Raw genomic sequence first — 10,552 nt, 5'->3', positions numbered from 1 at the left:
TGCTTATCAGTTCTCCAAGCAGCTCCAAAGTTCTTACTCCCTTTACCCACCCCAGCTTCCAACTCCCATTCTTTGGCCCCTCGGTTCTGGGAATATTATACTTGCTATGAGTCTCCTTACAATAAGGGACTAAACACATTTCCCATTCCACCCACTCCCCATTGGGTAAGAGACAATAATTTGGAGCAGATGCATTAATTGGTAAAAGCTTCCTTATATGCTGCAGTGAGAGTCTGTACGGATTACATATTTCATGAGGGATACTTGAGAACCAACTCAAATCATTTGCTTTCTTCCCCCCTCACCACTCCAGGGATGCTTGCTCCCAGTGTTCAAGTCCATTTTGCCTGCTCACCAATTTTATTTCTCTATAGCTCCTTCTTGTGAGTGGACAGCCTGGTCTATTGGAAGGAAGTGTAAATACCCAAAAGCTTCATCTGGTGTGCCACTTCCATTCATTGAATTCATTCTTCCTTTTTGTAATTATGTTCTCTATGCTTATTTGGTATGTGATGGTGGTTAACACATTAAGTTGATTAGAAATAATTTATTTCCTTTTTTTTTTTTTTTGCCAGTTACACATAAAACAATTTTTAACACTTTAAAAAAAAAAAAAAAAACAACCTTTGAGTTTCAGTTTCTCTCCTTCGTCCCTCTTCATCCCCTTCTCTCATTGAGAAGGTACATGTGAAGTTATGCAAAACAATTTCATTTTAGTCATTATAGTCATGTTGTGAAAGAAAACACAAATTCCCCTCCTCCCCCAAAAAAGCCTCAAGAAAAAATGAAGTTAAAAACAGTATGCTTCAATTTCTATTCAGACACAATCAGTTCTATCTTTGGGGATGTACAGCAATTATCATCCTAAATCTTTTAAAACTGTCTTGGATTATTCTATTGCTAAGAATAGCAATGTCACTCACAGCTGATCATCTTCAATATTGCTGTTACTTTGTATACACTACATTTCATTTTGCATGAGTTCATGGAAGTCTTTTCAGATTTTTCTGAGAGCATCCTAGTCATCATTTCTTATAGCACAATACTACTCCATCATAAACATATACCAATTTATTCAACTATTTCCCAATTGATGGGAATCCCCTGAATTTCCAATTTCTTTCCTGAGAAAAGAACTTTTATAAATATTTTGTACATTTTTTTTTTAAATCTCTTTTGGAATACATGCCTAGTAGTGGTATTTTTAGATCAAAGGGTATTCATGGTTTTATAGCCCTGTAGGCAGAGGTCCAATTTACTCTACAGAATGGTTGGATCAGTTCACAGTTCTACCAAAACTGCATCAATATTTCATTTTTCCCACATTCCTTCCAACATTTGTCACTTTCCTTTTCTGGCCTATTAGCCAGTGTATAGGTATGAAGTTTTAATTTACATTTCTTCAATTAATAATGAGTTAGAATATTTTTCCTAGGACTATAAATAGCTTTATTAGTTATCTGAAAACTGCTCATATATTTTGGTTATTTATCAATTGGTGAAGGGCTCTCTCTCTCTTTTTTTTTTTTTTTTTTTAATAAATTTGACTTTCTTCCATGTTTGATAAATGAGGCTTTTATCAGAGAAACTTGCTTCAAAATACTTTTCACAATTACAAGTGCTATCTGTATTTCTCCCCCTTTATTCTGTTCTCTCCCTCCTTTTATTCTACCTCTCCCCAAAAGAGTTTTGCTTCTGACTATCTCCTCCTGCAATATGTGCTGTGTTATCACTCTATCCTCCCCTTCCCTTTCTTGTATCTCCTTCCCTTCCTACTTTCCTGCAGGGTAAGAGATTTCTATGCCTAATTGGATATGCATATTATTCTCTTCTTGGGATGAGGTTAATTCTGATGAGAATAAGGTTCATTCCCTCTCCCTCTTCCACTCCATTGTAAATGAATTTTCTTACCTTTTTAATGACAGATAATTTATGCCATTTCACCTCTCTTTTTCTTTGCCCTAATATATTCTTCTCTCACCCATAATTTTATTTTTTTGATATTTCCCTTCATATTCATCTCATGCCTGTGCTTTCTATCTATTTATACTCTAACTGCCCTAATAATGAGAAAGATCTTCTGAGTTACAAATAACATCTTCCTATGTAAAAATGTATCTTGTTACTTGCCTTGTCAGTGGTGGGGAGGGGGCTGGAAGAAGAGAAAGAATCTGGTGCCTAAAATTTTTAAATGAATGTTTACTTGGGGAAGAGGACATTGAATAAATCGATGATCTCTAAATGTATGATTCCCTGATGGCCAAAATTTCTAGTTTAACGTATAAGAACCGTATTTCGTGGTCTTTACACTCGGAGGGAGTTTCAGGACAGCAGTGGTGTGGTCACTCACCTGGCTGGGCCTGGCAGTCAGTCCGGGGACCATAGCCTCCTCCTCGTCCGGGGCAGAGGCTACCAGAGGCCAAGGTCCTGAGGAGGAAAGGAGGCCCACGAGAAGCTCCATTTGTCACGGAGAAGGGAACAGAAGGAAACGGCCACTCGTGCTCTGGAGGGGACACTATTCTCGAGACCATCTCCTTCAGAGTTCAAACAGGACAAGGGACGAGAGGAGGATACCGGGGAAAGAAGAGCTCCTAGGGAAGCTGCTGACAGACAGGACGCCCATTAAAGGCACCCCAGGACCAGATTCCGGATCTAAGCTCCGGAGACTAGGGATCTCGATCACATGGGAAGGGCGTACCCTAAGAGCAATTGAATCCGCCCCCTCCCCTCCGTGGTCCGCCTACGTCGTCGCGCCCCATCCCCCCTACACCTCTGTGCAGGTGATGACTTCCTTCATCCTTTCTGTGTACTACCCAACCAGCCCCTGGGGTTCTAGGGTCCCCACACGCCATTTCTGGCTGAGCTTGGCCTCTCTTCGGGATGCACTCTCCCCAAATCTCCGCCTAAAATCACTCCCTCTTTCTGGGATATGTCTGTCCTTTGTTTTTTTTCCCATGGATGGCAGTGACTTCTATGACAGATACACAGAAATCTTTTCCTTTACTCCCATCTGTTCACAATTCCTGAAATTCCTCAGTAATTTACAGAGCGAGCATCTCTCCCTCCCAGTATCAACCAGATTTTTTTCCCTTTTACTTCTGATTAATCCAACTTTCAGATTTACTGGGGTTTGTGGTGGGGTCTAGAAAGAAGGAATCTCTGCTGCCCCTTGTAATGTTCTCTTGTTTCGGGTTTCTTGGGGTCTTTGGGAGCAGCCTTCTTTTCAGTTCAGTAATCACCACACCAGTAGCCAGGGGTTAAAGTCCAGATCCTTTATTGTCTCTTTCAAAGTCTTGTCTCCTTTCCTGGAGCCCCATTACCTTTCTTAGAGGCCTCTCTTTCTCTCTTTGGTTCTGAGAGCTTGAGCTCCTACCTGTCTTCTCTGTCCTCTGAATCTCTCCAAATGAACCTAGCTGAGGCTCCCAGCTTATATTCTCTACACTGAGTTTAAACCAAAAGTTATATCACTAGGAAATCATTATTTGTTGTAGGATTAAATCAATCATACTGAACCATGCACAACTAGATAAACATTTTCTCCTCAAATCCATTTAGAACCTTGTAAGCATCCTTGTTTCAAGTTCAGAGTTCTGGCCCATAACATCTCCCACTTTATTTTGTTTTAGAACATAGGTGGACATGCCCTCCCTGACTTCTCAAGGAGATGAGAACTCCCAAAAAAGGAGGTGATCACGCCCTCCCTGATATCTCTGGAAAGGAGATGAAAACACCAAAAGAAATGGAAAATCAAATCAGATTACTGGGTTTCTGAAGGGTCTCATTTGAAACAGGTATACATAATATCAACATGGGAGGTATTACACATAATTACATACATTACATAAACACATAGTTAACACAGGCTAATAGTGATATAACAACATGAATCAACATGAGGAATTATACATGTCCATAAGTCCTAGAAATAATCCAAAAGCAATCTATTGTCCATTACTTCATGTGTGTAGGGAATCCATTGATTCCTGCAAGTTTTGAAGTTCTGCAATAGTCTCATCAACAATTTTTCATCTCAGAAAATCCAATGATTCCTGCTGGTTTTGACATCCTGTATTGTTCTCTTGTTCGGTTTTCTTTGGGTCTCTGGAAGCAGACTTTATTTCAGTTCAGTAAACACAATAAGAGTAGCCAGGGGTTAAAGTCCAAATCCTTTATTGTCTCCTTCAAAGTCTTGTTTCCTTTCCTTGGGGCCCGTTAGTTTTCTTAGAGTCCATATTCTTTATTGTCTCTTTCCTGGGGCTGGGCAGCTTTCTGGAAAGTCTTTAACACCTGCCTTGGTCTCAGTGGAGAAATGCAGGAGGAGAGCCTGCCACCAAGGTGGTGTGAGATGGGATGAATGAATCTTAAATCCAAGGGCTTGTGCTCTGTGCTCTGTGCTCCAGGCTCCAAGCTCCAGGCTCCAGGCTCCAGGTTCCAGGCTCCAGGCTCCAGCCTTCTGTCCACTTATCTTCTCTGGTTCTGTCTCTGGCTGAGTTTGTCTGAGCTTATATGCTCTCTTATCATAGGTGTGAATCTTGTTAATCTATATTAAGTACTAAGTACATGTACTGAACTACCATTGTCTTCAAAAATTCCATTGACTTAATACCTTGTAAGAATACTTGCTTCAGAGATCAGAGTTCTGGCCCATAACAGCCCCTACTGCTTATTTTCCTCATAAGGTAGAGGGGCACTATCTTTTCCTTGTTCCTTAATTCTGGACATTCCCTCCTGAAATATTCATTCTTTCCACAGTAATAACAGGTGCTCAGACTCCTCAACCCTACAACACCTCTTCCTACCCCACTTTTCCAGTAAGGGGGAATCTTCAATATCCTTTTTGCAGAGTTCCTTCCTCAGCCTACCATGGGCTGCTCCCGATGTTGCTTCACCCATCCCTCTTGTTCCCCAAACAGTAATTATCAATTTTAGGTTTTGACATAATGGCAGGAACTCTAAATAATGTAGTTAACATTGTTAACAAGTAGTAGCCAAATAATATTTGCTATAATTTCCTTTTAACTCACAAGCAAAGGTAGACATACCTAATTTCCTAAATTACATTTAGTGGATTAGCAAAGTTGATCATAACAACAGATTTTAAACATATTTTCCACCTTCTTTCAGTTTTCAGTTTATACTCTGATAACAAACTTAATCTGGGTTCCATATTCTCAGAAAGAATCCATTTACTTATCAGTATTCACAGAGTCTTATCTTTCAGTAATGGATTCAAGTGGTAGGATTTTCTTGCCCCAAGCTATTATGGCTCTGGGAGTTTTTAGGAGGCTTCCCCACCTATTACCTTAAACAAGTTTCCTTTTTAATTCAGAGAGAAAAATCACAAAAATAAATAGGAGTCCATATAAAGAACAGATACATTTCCAATTTTAATACACACCAATCCTTTTTGTTTGTTTGTTTGTTTGTTTCTTTTTGCTGAGGCAATTGGGGTTAAGAGACTTGCCCAAAGTCACATAGCTAGGAGGTGTTAAGTGTTTGAGGCCAGATATAAACTCTGATCTTCCTGACTTGAGGGCTAGTGCTCAATACACGCCAGTCTTAAAAGTTATTTTAAAATTAACCAGTACTCGAGTGAAATGAGCAGAAGAGTGAAATAAGCAGAACCAGAAGATTGTTGTACACTTCAACAACAATACTGTATGAAGATGTATTCTGATGGAAGTGGATATCTTCAACATAAAGAAGATCCAACTCACTTCCAGCTGATCAATGATGAACAGAAACAACTACACCCAGAGAAGGAACACTGGGAAGTGAATGTAAATTGTTAGCACTACTGTCTATCTAGGTTACTTATACCTTCGGAATCCAATACTTAACCCGCAACAAGAAAATTGGATTTACATACATATATTATATCTAGGTTATACTGTAACACAAGTAAAATGTATGAGATTGCCTGTCATCTAGGGGAGGGAGTAGAGGGAGGGAGGAGAAAATCTGGAAAAATGAATACAAGGGATAATGTTATAAAAAAAATTACTCATGCATATATACTGTCAAAAATGTATAATTATAAAATTAATAAAATTTTTTAAAAAATAAAATTAACCAGTACTCAAGCCTGAGTTCTGATAATAAAGTTCCAAGCTTCCAGATGGCTAGAGTTTTTTGTTTTTTGTTTTTTGAAGACATATTTATTTATTACCCGGTTTTATTTATTTATTTAATGTTTCCTCCCAGTTACATTGAAAACAAAGCAAAATAAAATTATGTTTCTAAAATTTTGAATTCTAGATTCTCTTCCTTACCTTATCCACAATTAAGAAACTACTTGTGAAGTTATGCAAAACATTTCCATAAAAGTCAAGTTGTGAAAAAAAAAAATAGACCTCCTCCCTAATGAAAAAACACTGAAGAAAAATTAAGTTGAAGAGACAGAGATAGAGATAGAGACAGAGAGCAAAGAGAAAGAGAGAATACTTCAGTCTGTATTCAGACACAATCAGTTCCTTCTCTAGGTATAAATATGATTTTTCATCATAAATCCTTCAGAATAGTCATGGATGATTGTACTATTGAGAAGAGCAAAGTCACTCACAGCTGTTCATCCCAGAACATTGCTTTTATTTTGTAATCAATTTATTTCACTTTGCTTGAGTTCATGAAGGACTTTCCAGTTTTTTTTTTCCCCTGAGAGTATCTTGCTCATCAATTCCCATAGAACAATAATATTCCATCATAAGCACATGCTATGGCATATTATTATTGCTATGGCACATTATTGAGCCATTCTCCAATTGATGGGCATCCCCTCAATTTCCATTTTTTTTTTTTTTTGTCCTGAGAAGAGAGCTGCTATGTATAATTTTTGTACATGTAGGTAGTTTTCCTTTTTTTTTTTTTTTTTTTTTTTTTTTTGTTTGTTTCCTGAAACTCTTTTTGGTAGTGGTGTTGTTGGGTCAAAGGATATGCATGAATATATAGCCCTTTGGGCACAGATAACATCATTTTATCATTTATCAATTCCCGGGGGATGGTTTTTATTTTTTAAATAAGTTTGACTCATTCCCTCTTTGTTTTAGAAATGAGGCTTTATCAGAGAAACTTGATTCAAAATTATTTTTACAATTACTATTGCTAACTGTATTTCCTCCCCAATTGATTCTCTCCTTTCACCCTCTCTCTCCTCAAAAGTTTTTTGGTGCTGATCACTCCCTCCCCCAATGTGTCCTTTGGTACTGACCACTCCCTCCCCCATGTATCCTTTGGTACTGACCACTGCCTCCCCCAATGTGTCCTTTGGTACTCCCCCCATATGTCCTATCTTCTATCACTCTTCCCTCTTTCTCATATCCCATTTCCTTCCTGTTTTCCTGCAGGGTAAAACAGATTTCTATACCACTTTTGAGTATGTATGTTCTTGGAAAGGCTTCATATTTATTATTATATTAAAAGTTGCTCATAGTACTATTTTTACTTCTTGTTCTGATGACAGTAAAATTCACCTTCTCACAGTTTCCTCTCCCTCTTTTTCTCCACTGTAAAAGCTTTTTCTTGCCTTTTTTATGCCAGATAATTTACATCATTCCCCTTTTCCCTTTCCCTTTTTCCTAGTACATTAGTCAACTCACATCTGTCCCCTCTGTCTATATATACTCCTTCTAACTGCCATCATAACAAGAGAGTTATAATGAGTTCCAAGTATCATACTCCCAAGGAGGGATGTAAACAGATAAATCTTATTAAGTTTCTTATGATATCACTTTCTTAATTACCTCCTTATGCTTCTCCACATTCCTCTATTTGAAAATCAAATTTTCCATTCGTCTCTGGTATAAAAAGTCATCTCAAATGTTTGAAAATCCTCTATTTCATTTAATGACCACCTTTTCCTCTGAACAATTATATCATACTCAATTTTGCTGATTAGGTTGTAATCCTAGCTCCATTGATCTCTGGAATGACATGGTCCAAAGCCTTGGGTACTTAGAAATTGCTAAATCTTGTGTTATCCTGACTGTGGTTCCATTGTACTTGAATTGTCTTTACATATATATAAAATTGAAAAAAAAATATTTTTCCCTGAAGCAATTGGAATTAAGTGATTTGCCCAGGGTCACACAGTCAGGACGTGTTAAGTGTCTGAGGTCACATTTGAATTCAGGTTCTTCTGACTTCAGGTCTGGTGTTCTATCCACCTAGCTACCCCAAAATACTATTAAAAAAAAAGAAATAAAAGTGTTTGGAATCACAGGATAGAGTATTGCGATGATAGAGTGGTTCACAAAGATGAATAGATAGGAGGGAACTACTTTAGGAAGGACTTAGAAATACATTAGAATTTTATATTTGGTTCTGAAATGGGGAACCACTGGAGTTTGTTGAATATGAAGCTGACATGACAAAGAGGAGAATCACTTTAACAGATGAGAGGAGGACAGTTGCGATGAAAGACTTGTGGTAGGGAGACTGATCAGAAGATTTTTGCGATAACCTGGACATGCTGTGATTGAGGGTAGGGACCAAGGTAGCAGCCCATCACAAGAGAGGAGGAAGTGTATAAGAAAGATGTTACAGACAACTGCCAGGACCTGGCTGCAGAGTGAACATCTTGGGAATGGAGGGAGGAAGAGTCAGGAGTTGAATGAACCGAGGCTGAGTGAAGTGAGCAGAGCCAGAACATTGTACACAGTGACAGTAATGTATGGTGATCAAATGGGACAGACTTAGTTCTCAATAATACAGTGATCCAGGACAATTTCAATAAACTTGAGATGGAATATGGCATATCCAGAGAGAAAACTCTAGAGACTGAATATGGATTAAAGAATACCAATTTTCCTTTTTTGTTTTTGTTTTTGATGGTTTTTCCCTTTTGTTTTGATTTTCCTTTTGCAACATGATTAATATAGGAATATGTTTAAAATGATTATACTTGCTTAAAATGATATACATATCAGATTGCTTGCTGTCCTTGGGGCAGGGAAACGCAAGGGAAGGAGGGAAAAAAATCTTATAAAAGTGAATGTTGAAAACTATCTTTGTAATTGGAAAAATAAAATACTGCTGGAAATTTTGGGGGGGAAAGAGTAGAAATTGATGGAGACTCCTACTTTGTGAGCTTCAGTTTGGTTACTACCAGTGTGACTTTATGAAAATAGTTAAATCCTATAAACCCCTTCATCTTTTAAAATGAGAAGGTAGAGCTTCATGATAGTAGCTTACTGATGCAGTGGTTAGAGCTAGGCCTGGTCTCAAGAAGACCGTAATTCAAATATGGCCTATCACACTGTGTTAGCTGTCCCTAGACTGTTCTATGTCTCAGTTCCCTTTTCTGTAAAATGGGGATAATAATAACAATTACTTCATAAAATTCTTAAGAGAATTAAATGACATAATATTTGTAAATTGCTTAGCAAATCTTAACAAAAGTGTTTGATGCTAAATGCTATTTATTGGAATATGTATTGTCTTCTTGCAAGAAGAAAAAATAAAGTGGTAGTGCCTTCCTGCTTCCAAAGGGGAAATGTTTTTATATAAGAGTATGTTTGTGTGTGGGTAAGTATGTGTTTGGATATTGAGATAAGATATATTTAAATATAACAACAACAACAATAAAACAAAAGCAAAGACTTAAGTGGTAGGAAATTATTCAAGAAAAAAGTATTCTTGGAAAGGCTTCATATTTATTATTATATTAAAAGTTGCTCATAGTACTATTTTTACTTCTTGCAAGATATATAGGAAAATCAGTGGGAGTAGTAATCATATAGCTTGGCTGGGAATTGTGAACAATAGAAATATACATAATTGGTTTCAACAGTAACTCTGTTCCATTGCTTCTTCAATGAAGATTGTTTTCCTTTATAGACTGTTTGTATTCCTCTACTGTTTCCTACTTTAAAAATCATAAACTCAGTGATCCACAAGAACAAATATTTGGACTACCAAAAAATATCCAAGAGAGTGATGGACAAAACCATAAACTCATATTCTGTGTAGTTTTATTTTATTTTTATTTCTATTTATATATTTAAGTTATATATGAACATTCATTTTTACATATTTCCATATAAGTCATGTTGGCAGAGAAAAATCAGAGCAAAAGGGAAAAACCACAAGAAAAAAAAATAGAAGAAAAAAAGATGAAAATAATATAGGGTGATCTACATTCAGTCTTCACATTTATTTCTCTAGATGTAGATAGCATTTCCCTCTAAAATTTTTTGGAATTACCTTGGATCACTGAATTGCAGAGAAGAACCAAGTTTATTATAGTTGATCATCACACAATCTTCTTTTGGTTGCTGTATACAACGTTCAATGTTTTCCTGGTTCTGCTTCCTTCACTCAGCATCAGTTCATGTAAATCTTTCCAGACTTTTCTAAAATCAACATGTTCACCTTTTTATTCTAAAATTAGCCTGTTCATCTTTATACATATACATGTATATGTATATGTATATATATAAAACAATAATATTCCATTACTTTTATGTACCATAAATTATTCAGCCATTCCTCAATAGATCAGCATCTTCATTTTCCTCTTCCTTTCCACTACAAAAAGAGCTGCTACAAACATTTT

Source organism: Sminthopsis crassicaudata, chromosome 2 (assembly GCF_048593235.1).
Source record: "Sminthopsis crassicaudata isolate SCR6 chromosome 2, ASM4859323v1, whole genome shotgun sequence".
Classification (NCBI taxonomy): Eukaryota; Metazoa; Chordata; class Mammalia; order Dasyuromorphia; family Dasyuridae; genus Sminthopsis; species Sminthopsis crassicaudata.
The sequence above is the reverse complement of the archived record's forward strand: the minus strand, read 5'-3'. Positions refer to the sequence as shown.